At 39.0% G+C, this 16700-nt stretch overlaps 1 protein-coding gene across 1 annotated transcript in view; it reads right to left on the reverse strand.

The window, feature by feature from the left end:
- Positions 1 to 16700, reverse strand: part of LOC134669085 (uncharacterized) — a 37387-nt gene that overhangs the window by 19582 nt on the left and 1105 nt on the right. The gene's annotated exons all lie outside the window — the stretch shown is intronic.

A 16700-nucleotide genomic window follows, 5' to 3' on the forward strand; every position in this document is an offset into this window, starting at 1 on the left:
TGGTAGTTTCATACATTTCGGCCGATCACATGTTGTCGTGTTCTATGGGAAGGCCAGTTTTTTTTCGCGATTTCGGATTTGGTCCCATAGTAAAGCCAGCGATCAAGGCATAATACAGTGATCGGCCGAAATGTATGAAACTACCAATTTTTTTTTCGCGATTTCGGAGTTGGTTCCATAGTAAAAGTTGTTCAGTATGGGCTTGTGTATCATGCCTTGATCGCTTGCTCCACGACCCCGGAATCACCCTGTATATGGATAAATAATTTTATTATTTTTTATCATTTTGATCCATGTTCATTCACTGATATCTATGTGTTAAAATTGTTAAATATGAAACGGTGTCGTCACGCCACCTAGCCGAGAATAGGCTAAAGGTGTGTGCGGCATCTATTCGAGAATGACTTTTTCTTGATTTCCGAGGCACGTTTTTTCCTTAGACTTTATTCGTCTTATTAACTTCGTATAAGTCTTTGCTATAAGTATACTCATATTGTCGCACCGGTGTATACGACAGGAGTTGCCCACATCATTACTCTGCGTCGTATCAACTTGTAATTGGCTACACAACAACCTACTCACCTTAAACACAGCTAAGACTAATTATATCACATTTTCAAATTATAATCGTACACAGCCAGATACTCAATTCTCGATCAGGATTCACACCTGCGAAAATCCTACACAAACCACTTGCTCCTGCCCAATCATAACTAAAGTAGAAAGTACAAAATACCTAGGTGTTATGGTTGATCAGCGTTTGACTTGGCATGCGCACACTGAAAGTATTATGGCAAGAACCCGTAAACTTATCTGGACCTTTAAAAACCTTAGACATGTAGCCACTAAAACACTCCTGAGTCAAATTTATGTATCACTTGTGCAATCAGTACTCACCTATTGCATTACTGTTTGGGGCGGTGCTACCAAAATTAAGTTCCTAGAGCTTGAAAGGGCTCAAAGAGCGCTCCTAAAAGTTATGTTGTTCAAACCCTACACATTCCCAACTAGCGACCTTTATATTACCTGTGACCAATTGTCAGTACGAAAACTCTATGTACTTCAGCTCATACTAAAAACTCATAAAAATACCGAGTATAAGCCTCAACCACAAACCTCACGCAGGAAGAATAGTAATGTTTTAATCGTTCCGACAATAAAAACTGCATTTGCTAGGAGGCAACAAACTACACAATCTGCCTACCTATATAACTTCATAAATAAATATATAGATATTTATTCTTCATCCCATTTCGAGTGTAAAAATAAAGTATTAAAATGGTTAAAATGTAAAACTTATAATGACATAGAGAATATAATATCTAATAGTTAATCTAATCATATCAAATCAATCACTCATACATACACTTATACATACACACACACACACACACACACACACACACACACACACACACTCGCCCGAGTGCGCGTGCACATACTCATCCTCATATTAATTAATAATTTAATTATATCAAATTGTTTTATCATTATTGTTACCTACCTATTTCGTACACTAGTCGCTGGACTACTGTTCACAAAATAAACTGGTATATTGCTTGTATAAAATTTTCTTCTAACATTAGTTTATAGTCTAATATTTATATTGCATGATATCGTAATTTTAAGTTTAATGTTAAATTGTAATAGTAATTGTAAATTTCTACCCTAACCTAACTAATGTAATAGCATTAAAAGAAACTGTAAATTACCTATAGTGGAAGAGCGGTATTCTCTTAATACAAGTATTTACAATACTTAAAAAGAGATACTAGCCCATTACCTAAACATTGTATGCTACCAAATAAATATTGTTGTTGTTGTTGTTGTTAATTACCGCGCTGTATGGAACATACACGGCATACACCTAGATTAGGAGCGGGTTTTGATATGATACGATCGCTCAAGCTTATTGGTGCTCGTCAGATGGACTGCGAGCTGCTAGTAGTGTCGAGTATCAAAAAGTATCAAAACTTTCACCAACCTGATGAATCTAGACACGCGGCAGCGTGTCAAGCCAAGTTCAAGCAAAGGAACTGGCTAGCCAGCGCCGAGTGTAATATTACACGAACCACTTGGTGCCACTTTTGACCCTTCTATAACTCAAAACATCTTTGACGTAAACACATAAAACTACGTGTGTTTAATTATATCCATAAGGATATCTAGAAGCCCAAATTTCATGAAGCTAGCTCAAACGGTTATAAAGGTATGAAGGTCAAAAAGTCGTAAATTTTAAGACTGACTTATGACTTATAGTACCTAAACCTAACCTACTTCCAGATGACCTAGAAGGATGAAATTTGGAATCCAGCTCGGTTATTGTGTGTAACCGTAGGAAAAAATCTAAAAATAAAATAAAGTTAAAAAATAGGGGGGGTCCCCATACAAAAAAAACACTTTTTATTGGGACTGACATATAAGTACCTAAACCTAACCTACTTCCAGATGACCTAGAAGGATGAAATTTGGAATCCAGCTCGGTTATTGTGTGTAACCGTAGGAAAAAATCTAAAAATAAAATAAAGTTTAAAAATAGGGGGGGTCCCCATACAAAAAAACCATTTTTTATTGGGACTGACATATAAGTACCTAAACCTAACCTACTTCCAGATGACCTAGAAGGATGAAATTTGGAATCCAGCTCGGTTATTGTGTGTAAGCGTAGGAAAAAATCTAAAAATAAAAAAAAAGTAAAAAAATAGGGGGGGTCCCCATACAAAAAAATATTTTTTTATTGTAGCGTTGGAACCGTTACAAGCAGATATTTGAAACTACCCCAATATATGTATTATTATATTTGCTATATTAAAATAAAGTTTAGTCAAAAAATAAGTGGTGTCCCCATACAAAAAACTTGTAATACGCTCTAAACAACCGGCCAACGGTGTGTCGTCGGCGGCGCGCGGCACCACATAATTATACAAAGAACAGAAGTAAAAACCATACAGCGGAAACACAAGAAAAAACATTAAATCACAATACCTGCCTAGTTTTCTTTACAAAAAGTATTGATATCCCACCAAAAACATAAATGTAAAAAAGGAGAGCCAAGTTCAATACAAAAATTATGCTTGGCCGTGGGGCTCGCCGCAAAAAGAATGGAGATCTAAATGAGTGCCACTGCCAAGTTCTATGCAAAATCCAAATATGTATTTATAGGAACAAAATAACATTATAAACAAGTATTAAACTCTATTTCTTTGCTTTATTGGATACCTATAACAATTGCTGTTATTTAAAAAAATGTGAGATCTTAAAGTAGGTTAGATTTGGCTTGGCCAGGTTTTATCAGAATTACAATATATATAAAATGATTGATATAATGAAAACTGGCCAAGTCAAATCTAACCTACTTTAAGATCTCACATTTTTTTAAATAACAGCAATTGTTATAGGTATCCAATAAAGCAAAGAAATAGAGTTTAATACTTGTTTATAATGTTATTTTGTTCCTATAAATACATATTTGGATTTTGCATAGAACTTGGCAGTGGCACTCATTTAGATCTCCATTCTTTTTGCGGCGAGCCCCACGGCCAAGCATAATTTTTGTATTGAACTTGGCTCTCCTTTTTTACATTTATGTTTTTGGTGGGATACTATAGACTAGAACAACGAAACCTCGAAGGATTGAATTGAATATGATGAAAGGAATGTGATGAGAAGAAATAGGTACTTATTAAATATAAGAATTATATAAAATAGAACTTTATAATTATGGGCGACGGCTGTAACGAGAGTATTATACCTACGCAAGCATTTGGTACGTTATTTTACTTGTATTTAATTTGATTTTTGAGTAGTGCTGAATTTTTCATTAAAAAATATTTCAAATGGAAATGTTTACGTTTTCATCTTCGTTTATTATTTCATTGCACATAACTTGCATTAAATTGTAAAAACGCGTGAACGCGCTAGGTTCACGACATTCAATTCACAATAAAACCTATTTCAGACTATTTCTTAGTTTCCTAAGTCCTCGCTTACAAGAACGTATGATATTTGCTAGCATTTTATGACGATTCTCATCGCGTTCGCAATATGGCGGCAAACATGGCGACCAAAATTGCTTTACTCTTTCATTGGAGCGGGCAGTGCATGTGACACTAGGGTTAAGCCCGCTTCACACTGACGAGCCCCCAATTTCCATTTCGGGAGAAAACGTTTTCCACTCGGGAGAAATCGCTGCATCATAATATATTGTAGGTAAAGTTTACAGGTTCCGACAATTTTTTTTGTATGGCAATTTTTTGAAAAAGGGAAAATCTATAAACCTAGTTTTTTCTAAAAAATCATGGAGAATGAAAAATATTTAGATGTGGAAAAAGTTTTCTCTTTTTGTATGGACTACCACGTGCTATATTCTCTCAGCATTAGATATACACATAAGGCCTTAGTAGATGGAGCTTGTTCGCCAGTATAAATGCGGCTTTGTGAAGCTAGAAAGGTAACTGCAGTTTTATACAATTCCAGCTATTGGGTGTGTAAGTGTGAAGTTAGCTCTAATATTGCTACAAATATAATATAATAGTAATAGTGTGGTTTCTGTTCTGTACACAGGAATAACCGTTTTATTCGTTTATAGTAGTAGACTTTTTCAGACATACTGTATACGAGTTTAGTTCTAATTCAATACAAGTGCGAGAAATAGGAAATTCGCAACGAGAGACGATAAATTAAAACATAACCGAAGGGAGAGTTTTAAATCGTAAACGATTCGAAATACCTATTCGCACGTGTAATCGTATAGTCAGACCGTAAAAAGTCTGCAGCGATTTTGATAGCCCACGCAGTGCAAGAGTCATTTTAAACGTCAATCTTCTATGAAATGATGACGTGTAAATAACACTTACACTGTGTGGGCTATCAAATCCGCTGCAGACTTTTATTGGTGCGACTCTAGGTACAATCGTACAACGTTTTAATTTCCTTGAAATTTTCGACATAGTTACGTAATGTTCTAATTATCGCCTAGTGCGATAAACTAGCACCATATGTAAATAATTAAAAGTTTTTACAGCAAAATGAATTTTCAGCAACTAGTGGTTGTCGTACAACAACGTTCAATCCCGCTTTTGCCATAAAGCCACATTGTCGTGTGAAGTTTAATAATTAAAGTTGAATTTGTGTTTTGTCGCCGCGCTCGCTGTATTGTTGCGTTTACTATTTATTATACGCTGTTGGTTGAAGGAGATGTGCCCACGTTTTGGAGGGAAATGAGACATTCCCGTGTGTCTAGCCAAGGTGACAATCGTTGATAGAAAACGCAGATTGAAACTTAAATAATGCATGGAATGGCCACGTGACCTTTCGTAGCATCTGTCATTCCCATACCTAATTTTTTTCTTTTCGTCTGGTGTTACGGTCTTTGTTGATAGCACCAATAAAAGTCTGCAGCGGATAGAAGATTGCTTCTATCCGCTGCTGACTTTTATTGGTGCGACTCTAGGTACAATCGTACAACGTTTTAATTTCCTTTAAAATTTCGACATAGTTACGTAAGGTTCTAATTATCGCACTAGTGCGATAAAGTAGCACCATATGTAAATAATTAAAAGTTTTTACAGCAAAATGAATTTTCAGCAACTAGTAGTTGTCGTAACCGCGCGTCCTGCTACAACGCTCAATCTCGTTTTTGCCACAAAGCCACATTGTCGTGTGAAGTTTAATAATTAAAGTTGAATTTGTGTTTTGTCGCCGCGCTCGCTGTATTGTTGCGTTTACTATTTATTATACGCTGTTGGTTGAAGGAGATGTGCCCACGTTTTGGAGGGAAATGAGACATTCCCGTGTGTCTAGCCAAGGTGACAACCGTTGATAGAAAACGCAGATTGAAACTTATGGCTCCTCTACACGATGGGCCAGCGCCGGCCACTCCAAGGGACGCAGCCATGCGGTAGAATGAGATAGCAATATCACTTGCTCCCTCTAACGTATAAATCACACGTGGAGTGGCCGGCGTTGGCCCATCGTATAGAGGAGCCATTAAATAATGCATGGAATGGCCACGTGACCTTTCGTAGCATCTGTCATTCCCATACCAAATTTTTTTCTTTTCGTTTGGTGTTACGGTGTTTGTTGATAGAAGCGCTGGCTGCTTTAAGGGTAAGAGCGTGCGACTTTCAATCCGGAGGTCGCGGGTTCAAACCCCGTTTTTCGGAAATTATGTACCTACGAAATATCACTTGATATTTTACCAGTTGCTTTTTGGTGAAGGAAAACATCGTGAGGAAGGGGAAACCGGCCTAATCCCAATAAGGCCTAGTTTCCCCTGGTTGGAAAGTCAGATGGCGGTCGCTTTCGTAAAAACTAGCGCTGACTCAATTCTCGGGATTAGTTGTCAAGCGGATTCCAGGCTCTCATGAGCAGTTGCAAAATGCTTCACCTATAACACCATTCATATAAGTACAATATTTTTACGTGTTTTCCTCGGTTTAGGCAGCTTAAAATTATTGTAATAAAACGCGTGACGCCATATAGCGACAGATCGCTTATGAAAGGATACAAGCTTTGTAGTAAATATTCTATCCTCAAAAAACTGGTAGGAAAATCTGATGTATCCTTAATTTCTGGCCACCCTAAACGAGCGTTTCGCGTTCCCGAGTTGTAATTGCTATCCGCAGTTTGTTTGCTCCCGATAGGTGGCGCTGTGCTCACCATTCGCCATTGTTTTTTCCAAACTTTTCTCGTTTTCGTTGTCGTTGCGAATAGTGAGGTGCCGCCGGAATTACTATGAGGGAAAAATGAAAGATGGTACAATAAGGTGGCTAATATAAAATCTTCCGCGGCTATATTTTTTAAATTTTGTAAGTATTGTATTTTTATATACATACTATAGTGACAATTTAGGAGTTCAAGGATTGGCCGGCAAACTATTGTCAGTTATGTTTAAGAAGGTACCTATTCGTTTTAGGTAAAGTCAGACCTAGAAAAGTCTGCAGCGATTTTGATAGCCCACGCAGTGCAAATGTTAGGTATATATACGTCAAAATTGTATAGAAGTTTGACGTTTAAAATAACACTTGCACTGCGTGGGGTATCAAAATCGCTGCAGACTTTTCTTGGTATAACTCTACCTACGAAATTTATTACAAATTATATTACGTAAAAAAACCTCATCTTACTTGCCCGTAAAAGGTTTTGTAATGTAGGTGTTAGGTACGTCCGCCTGAAATTAGGCAGAATTTTAATTTGTTCCCTTTTTTCCCTCAAAAGTGTGATGAAAAACCTTCTGTGTATGCTAGCGGTAGCAGGCGTGGCTCACTCCGCGATTTCGTCGCTTTGCTACAGGTAGCTAAAAGTACATCCGTTCGACCCCAATTTTGGGGTTTGCCATAAGCCGCGCGTGGCGCTGTCGCCACCTAGCGGCCATATCTGTGCTGCTCGTGACAGACGCATTTTGTTAGAGAGTGAGTCTTCTGTACCTAGTACTATTATTTATTCTGCGGCGGTAGGTACAGGAATTACGAACTCGTGTTAATTCAATTCACAACTCGTTTGTAAATTCTTGTTGCCACCCTTAATATACGTACACATGCACAGACAAAACATCCTCCAGACAGAGCATAGTCGCGCTACCCCCTCTGCCACACATACGGTAATTTTACTCCATGTTCGAGTCGAAAGTGCCTTTGTGTGACGTCCGTGTCTTTGAACGGACTAATCACGGCACGAGACTTAATTCGCTCACCTCGTCCCACGTACCCCCGCATTTTTGGCATCATCGGTTGCATGAAATAATTGCTCTAAACTCGGTGTAGAGGATTCCTAGTCTATGTATATGGTACTAATTCTCCAATATTTAATATTAATTTAATAACGGGAATATCCAAGGGAGCGGTACAACACTAGTAATAAGTTTCTTTACGGGAAGCGAAAATAAATGCGACAGAGCGCTTTGTTTTTATCAAAGGCGTTAACCGTTTTGTAGGAATAAGCAGGTACTACAGGAGTCCGATTCGTAATTAACAATTAGTTAAGGTTTTGATATACTTTTGATACAATGAAGCGAAACGAAGTGAAAGTCGTGCGTGAGATGCATGCCAATCACCAAGACGATCGTCAAAGTGGTACCAAAAACTTCAATACCGTAATGGCTCCTCTAAACGATGGGCCAACGCCGGCCACTCCAAGGGACGCAGTCCAGCGGTAGAATGAGATAGCAATATCACTTACTCCCTCTAACGCATAAATGCGTCCCTTGAAGTGGCCGGCGTTGGCCCATCGTGTAGTTAGAGGAGCCATAACAAGTTGTTAAGAGCCCATCAACGTGCACACTAGCGCCACTGCTAAATAATCGTGATTATTTAAATTTAACGAAAGATATTGAAACAAAGGGGGCCGCTACGTACTAAATTTTGTATTTAAGTACCTTTTGAATACATAATACTAGTTTTTATGTTGCTGGATTCGTCGGTCTATGAACTCAAAACAAAAACGGCCGTTTTAACTTTGGCTTAGATTGACGAATCCAGTAACATAAAAACTAGTTTGATGTATTCAAAAGGTACTTACATACAAATACAGTACGCAGCGGCCCCCTTCTTTAATTACCTATCGTAAAATTTAAATAATCACGATTATTTAGCTGTGGCGCTAGTGAGCACGTTGATGGGTCTTAAGTAAGCGAATTTTTGGACATTTTACATAGATATATTTTACTTGAATGTTCATGTTTATTTCAGAATGTCCTTTTAAAATGAAGACTTTTAAAATGTCCTTTAACTGTAACTTCGATTGTATAGCGCTGGCTTAAATGGGCTCAAACAAATACCAAAGGAAGCCCTTTTTATAAAATATATATTGTGAACTAAACATCCAAGTCATTCCCAGTTTCAGGTCAACAGATCCCATTATTAGTATACAAACAGTATAATTAATTACAATTAAACCGCCATCGTGACGAAGCAGCCCTTTAATTTCTATCTCGATTCGCAAAATGTTCAGGATCGAAATTTGTGTATTGCCATCTCTGTCACTCGAATAGCAAGAGCCATAGAAACGGAGAGAGACAATCTTCCAAAGTCGATATTCACTAACAACCGCGGACATGAAAGCGCGCTCAATCAACCCATTTGTCTTAGAATAGAATGGAGGTTACGAAATAAACTAAAAACTAAGCAACCTAAGAATTCAGTTCAACCACTGTAAATTTGATCCCCAATTATTAATATTTTCTATAACTCTACGGCTCAAAACATTTTAGACATGAACTGTAAAATTTTTAAGATTCGCAGACCATTAGATGGAAATGATGGAATAGTAAAGTCATTCTGCAAAAATCTCATTCCCCTGGCCATACCTATTCGTATATCGCAAATCTCATTTTTGGTGACCGTGTAACTCGTGCCAAGTTCCATACACCAACTAAACCAGCTAAGCGGAATCTCTCGAAAATTTGCGAACATAAGTATAGCCAGAGGAATGAGACTCTAGGGGAATGAAAGTAAAATGACCCTGAAATACCCTTAAGGATGAATATTAATGGAGGCAGTAATGAAATACAGGCTGAAAGAAATCTAACTATAGGAAAGGGTGGTTGGACTATAAAGTATATGGGAAAACACAACGCTATCAGAATGAAAATGCATGATAGTATAACGCTGTCTCACTCACACACAGATTTGCATTAGTGTGATAAAGTTTAATGGCCTGTGCACACCGGCTGCGTGTGCGTGACGTGCACGTGCGCGTGCGGCGTTGTAGTATACAGATCCTTATGAGAGATGGCACACCGCTTGCGTGACGGGTGCGTGTGCGGCTCCAACATTTTAGCGCACGCACACGCGCACGTTACGCACACGCAAGCCGGTGTGGCTCGGCCTTAAGGCGTAGACGCGGAGTCTACACGAGTTACGGTTGTTACAAGGAATTCGGGAGCACCGTTAATCACTCGGCGATATGTAATTAAGTCTCCAATCATCCTGTTGCGTAGTTGCAAAACGCGGTACAAATACAGGGATAACCGCGAAAATCGAAGTTCGCAAATTGCGGGGATTTTTCTCTGTCACTTTAATTACGCCTTCATTGGAGTAAAAGAGAAAGATCCCCGCAATTTGCGAATTTCAGTTTTCGCGGTAGCCGCTCTGATGATGCGATACCGTATTCGCTACGCCTACAAACAGTGTAAGAAATAGAAATAAGATACGCTTTATCGCGTAGGTATATTCATTTTTACTTGAAAAATAGTTCTAATGTATGTATACTTGGTCAAGCAGATCTTGTCAGTAGAAAAAGGCGGCAAATTTGAAAAATGTAGGCGCGAAGGGATATCGTCCCATAGAAAATTTGAATTTCGCGCCTTTTTTTACTGTCAAGATTTGCTTGACCAGCTATAGAACTAGTCTTATGAACCAATTTTGCATGTATAACTGGCCTTAAAATTGATAGTTTATGATGGTTCATTATTTGTAAGTGGGTAGTTTTTGCACAGTGTAGTTTTCCAGTCACCCGTTGACCACGAACGCTGTAAAGGGTTCGAAATGCATTCAATATACGCGATATAATCCGTTTCAATAGTTTTATTTCATGAGTAATTATCGCGGTAACCAAAGACAATATTAGAAATAAGATACTTAAGTACTGCATTAGCAACTAATGGGTGATAAATACTATTGCTTCTGGGCTTTCGTAGTTTTTAAGAAGAAGAAAAACTGTGAGGGTATAAATATTATTATTTCGTTGTGTTATGTAAGTTAGGGATGAAAATGTGCTGTACAAAAGCTATCCCATTTCAGCGCTTCTCAGAACCAGAGATATTCCAATACGCCTTCACGTCTCTAATCCATAAGCGGGCTACTCACTTTCTCCTTCACTCGTAAGAGATGGGGAGAGAGACAGTGATATAAGTAGTGACAGTGTAATGAGACGAGAGTTACATGTGCGTGATGAAGTGAAAGGATTAGTGTCAGGTTGTTTCGAGGAATGTTTGTTATTGGAAATGGGAATATATGTACCTAAACTTAAGATGAATGAAAGTAACTAAACTAAGTAACTTCTCAACATTCTCTCGCTCAATATTGTCTACCATGATGTGACTTCACGATTTTTACTTATTAAGTACCTATTATTTAATAAAAACTTAAAACGGGACTAAGTCCCGTTTTAGTAAATATCTAATAATACTGTCTACCATGCCAAACATTACCTGGTTTTAAAAAAACTAGCTTCCAATATAGTTCGCTTTTTTTAGCATTAGAAAGAAGGTAAGCGATCTTGACATATCTTTTAACAGAAAAACACTTTTTAAAAATCAGTAACAATTACTTATGAAAGCAGAATAATAAATATGATCGTATTAGATTCATAATTGTTACATATTTGCCGTGACTTATTTTTAAAACGTGTTTTTCAATTAAAAGACACATCAAGATTGTTTACCTTTTTTTCTAATGCTAAAAAAACGAACATAGGAACAATTCGTATTCACATTATTAGGAATTCTCAGTTTTTTCAGGCCAATGTTTGCTGAGGCCAGAAAAATATCGGTACCAAAGAAAAGAAAATTTCTATAACAAATTTAATGTAGGTAGGCTAATTTTAATTTTTCGGTGTAGAAGTGAAAAGACAAGACGAAACTAGTGATAAAGTAACGCGAATGCTTCCGCTGTGGAATGAACTTCTCTACCGACCGAGGTTTCCTCAACAGACGGAGAATTTTTGAAACTAATAATGGCTAAAGGCTTCGTCACACAGGTGCGTTTTCCGCGGGCAGGGCGTGAGCGGGGCGCGCTGATTTTACATATAAAACGCTCACGCCCCGACCGGAAAACGTGTCTGTGCGGCGGAACCTTTAGACTTTATCGACATACGTTTTTTCAAAACCCTCTTGGAGAAGGCCTGTGTTTAACAGTGGGACTGGGAAGGCTAGTGTAGTTTTAAGAACAGTGGATAAATAATCAATTTGGATCGCGTCAAAAACGATAATTAATGAAGCAGCTAGCGGCGCGAGTTACGCAAATTGATGGTAGCAAACACCGGTGTATAATTGTGCACTTATCGAGTTGAGACTTGCGAGATTGATCGAGCCCTAGACGACGCAACAGTCACACTGAAACAGTAGTCAAACGGCGCGATTCGGAAATGATTTAGAGATTCACTAGATATTCATATAGTAAAGATATGTGACGTTCCATTTGATGTGACATTTCCCACGCCAGTAAGATAATGTTACACATTATAAACACAAGGCTGCAGGCTTACCTGTCCTGTGAGATCGCCTCGGAGCAAGCTGGTTTTGTTAAAGGTCGAGGCACACGTGAGCAAATACTCATAATGCGACAGATTGAAGAGAAGGCTAGAGAGTTCAACATCACGCTCTACGTGTGCTTCGTTGACTTCAGGAAAGCTTTTGATACCGTCAAGTGGTGGAAACTATGGCTGGTCCTGACGGGAATGGGTGTACCACATCACCTCATCAAACGTCTGTATGAAGATGGCACAGCCGCAGTTCGAGTTGATGGTATATCGACTCCGAACATTTCAAAACGCAAGCTGGTGTCAGGCAGGGCTGTATATTATCTCCCTTACTGTTCAACATATACACGGAGTATATCATGCGGATAGTTCTCGAAGATTGGAACAAGGGAATATCCGTGGGAGGCCGGAAAATATCAAATCTAAGATACGCAGACGATACGACCCTCCTAGCATCAACCAAAAGCGAAATCGAGACTCTACTCCGACGCCTAGAGACCACAGCGCTGGATTTTGGACTGGCAATCAATCGCGACAAAACCAAAATGTTGATCATAGACCGTGCCAATAACAACCAATCAGACGTCCAAAATATAGCAGGATGCGAACTCGTTAGTAGCTACGTATACCTAAGCTCCACGATCACCAACACCGGAGGTTGCGAAGATGAGATTCGGAGACGTTGCGCCGTGACTAGGACTCCATAGAACGCTTGGTGGTGCAAGGGAGAGTCGAAGGCAAAAGATCTCGTGACCGCTCCCCAACACGATGGACAGACCTCATTAAGTCCCTCACAGGGAATTCATCAACATTCAGTCAACGATTGCTCCCACTCCACTAAAAACAGAGCGACATGGCGACGGATCGCAAGAGCTGCGGTGGCGCAGAAATCGACCGTGACATGACCACGACCACTCTGTCAAGAGTGCACGACTAAGAAGAGAGATGTGACGTTCCACGGCAAATAGTACTATTGCCCCGGCTGAATATTTTAGCGGCGTTAATAATATCCTATCAACATTCAGTCAACGATTGCTCCCACTCCACTAAAAACAGAGCGACATGGCGACGGATCGCAAGAGCTGCGGTGGCGCAGAAATCGACCGTGACATGACCACGACCACTCTGTCAAGAGTGCACGACTAAGAAGAGAGATGTGACGTTCCACGGCAAATAGTACTATTGCCCCGGCTGAATATTTTAGCGGCGTTAATAATATCCTAAGCGCCAGCCGCCATAAGGTACCTTTGCCTTGGAACGTCACATATCTTTACTATTTCACATCTAGTGAATCTCTAATTCATTTCCCGAATCGCGCCAAAAGTAAGTAGACAAATAGTAGAAGTAGTTGGGAATATAAGGAAAATGGATCTTACTCGCCGTAGCCCGGCCCGGCATGAAACTTTCGCCTCCCTGCGCTACGAAACTATTTGTACACTATTATAAGTATTTGTCCATCCAATTCCATATACAATGTGATGTGAGCAGTTTATGGCATGCACTATAGACCATCAAGGCCTTACCCACATTAGACAGTACGCTGCGTAGCCTGCGTATCGTTGTTGTCGGAATGTACGTAAAGTAGGTAAGGCGTTAAGGAAGTTCGGAAATAAAGGCTGAAGAACTTTTGACTATGGTGGAGAATTTAGACGAATCGACATAGATATCTAACTACCTGCTTTCGTTAATAATGCCAAGATTGCCAACTACCCACTCTGCAGATAATGGTAAATCCTTAATTTTATTGTGTATGTCAACTTATTACATACTGTTTTCAAAGGACTGTGCACCGAAACTCGGATCGGAGTTTTAATATTAATCATCCGGGAGTTCCGGAGTGCAGCTGTGCCCGGTAATGTTCCGTCCGGAATGTGCAGGTACGCATGCGGCCCGTCCGGGGAAAACTAGGAGGAGGTACTTAGTAACCAACACCTGAGCTGATTAGCTATCAAATCACAGGACGTAGTGTAGAACTATTAGGAACCTACTGTTTTAAAATAACTGCATACCGAACTCGGTTCAGGAAAAACTGTGAGGACTGAAGTGAGCAAAGGAGGCAACAAAGTAACAGTTCAATGGATAAAGGGGCATAGTGGATCAAGAGGAAACGTTGCAGCTGATGAACTGGCTAGAAAAGGTTCAGAAACACCGGCATATAGACCCGAGCCAATACCCCAATATATCAAGCCCCCTAACAAGAAGAGGAAACAACAAAACAAAACACAATCTCCTAGACTGCACACAGGTAGAAGTATACATAAGCAAATACCTAGGGACGCTAAAAGAGCAGTTAGCACATTAAAAGAGCCGTTAGCAACCTGAAAACATTGCTAGCCTCTAGCCTTCATGGGGAGCTGGGGTGTTTAATAGAGTAACGCTACCTAGTGTCACGCAAAATTGCCACAATGGTTGTCGATTTGCGGAAAATGCCCAAAAGCACTAAGTGTTCTACTCTTCCAGTGTGCGAGCCTTTGAACATTCATATCCACTACGTCGAATTTGAATACTAGTACAGCCCGCCTAGCCAAGGTTACAATCGCTATCGCTTCGACAACGAAAAGCTTTATGTCTCTCTATCACTCTTCCATATTAGTGCGACAGTGACAGTTGCGTTTCGATCGCTACGGAGCGTGAGCGATTGGCATCTTGGCTACGCGGCCTGAGGTATATCAAAAACAAACTACAAAAAGTTTCGTCCAAAGTGCACAAAGAGCATCCGAAACAAACTTTTTCCAATATTTCACAAAAGTAACATTCAGCCCCTACTAGTCAAATTCTCCGTACGAATAAAAAATGGTAAATCTATATAAAAATCATATTACCGTTAGAATCACACGAGCGATCTAATTCTTTTATTTTATTTACTAGACAACTTATTTTACGAAAGTATAATATATCATAAAGGGATGTTTAGCAAAAATGTGTCAACCCACATTCATTTGCAATATTAATGCGTGTTGACACATTATTGCTTAACAGCATCCTTAAGAACATCACAGACCAAGAGCAAAGCCCACGCCCTCTGACAAAACTCTCAACAGCCATACGTTAACTTCAACACAAAACTTGTTTACCTACATCTCGAAACTTCCATGTAATAGAGAAACTAATAAAAAGTATGATGTCTGTGAAAAAGTCAGCCCGTATATCAACTCCAATGGAACTCTGAAAGAGTGGAGTTATTTTTCCAATTTGGTTTTAACAAATAGATTCAGGCCAAGTTTCCGAATAACTTGAAGCATAATACCCCAAAAAGATGTAAGTGTCATTGTCATCCAAGAAGTCTTTAGTTTATATGGCGTTTACGCCTTTTTTACCAATTCTTCTATACATAATTATTACAGATACGATATGATGCGACGTAAGCGCCAGCGGCACTAAAGTAGCTTTTTCTATTTTGCGTCATTTTGGATCAGTTTGTTGTAGTTTCCCCGGGCCGGACCATATGTTTCACATTTGCATGTAAATTGAAGCTTTTTTCCAAACTTGACCGATTGTGGCGCTGTTGTAGAAGTCATAAAGTCGTAAGTGGCAGTGGATTTGTTTAGTTTATACTGTCTTATAGAGTTAGCATGCAAGATTTGGATAAGATATGTATGTATTAAATGAGTGGATTGGATACCTACACCTCTTTATAACTTTTTTTTAGTTATACATATTTTGTGTCCCTCTCCCTACGGAATTAATCAGCAACCTGAAATAGTACTTAATAATTTAAAAAAATCAGGATTAAATACATACCTATTTATTCAAACCATAATAAAAATATATAACAATAACAATCAATAACATGCACTCACTATAATAGTCATTTTGCCATCTAGTGGCGAATAGCGAAACTTAGTTTCCAACTTGCACGCAAAGATGGCGCTAGAGGATATGAATCAGCAATCACTATGTAGATTGTTGTAGGTGTTCTGCAGTCTTGCAACAGAAGTATGCAAAAGCCGTAATGAATATTAAAACAGTTTACTATTTAGCACATTAGGTAACTTCAGCTTCATCGAGCAAATTATGGTATCTTCATGGCTCGGTCCGCATTTACATTTGAAACAGAGTAATGTGAATTGAAAACCGTGCTCTATAGGTATAGATTTTTTTTAAAAGTGGTTACACAGTTTGGTCGACACAGTGACCAGCGACTGCTTTGTGTGTGAAGAGATCTCGTGGCCGAAAGGGTCACGTCACGTCACCACCAAGCTCTATAATATATAGAGCACTCATTATACGGACATGTCTGTTCTTTATTATGTAGCGTAGCGGCCATATCTGTGCTGATCGTGACAGACGCGTTTTGTTAGAGAGTGGGTCTTCTGTACCTGTACTGTACTATTATTTATTCTGTGGTATTAGTAAGTCGAGTTGTTAATTATTAGTAAGGTAATTCGTTAAAATGGAGACAAGGATAATACCTAGTGAGTGCTAAACTAAAAATAATTACTTAAATTGATAGTTTGAACTCGTACTCAGAGTCCTCAGATATTGGCTTGTCGAAATCATAT

Source organism: Cydia fagiglandana, chromosome 11, assembly GCF_963556715.1.
Source record: "Cydia fagiglandana chromosome 11, ilCydFagi1.1, whole genome shotgun sequence".
Classification (NCBI taxonomy): Eukaryota; Metazoa; Arthropoda; class Insecta; order Lepidoptera; family Tortricidae; genus Cydia; species Cydia fagiglandana.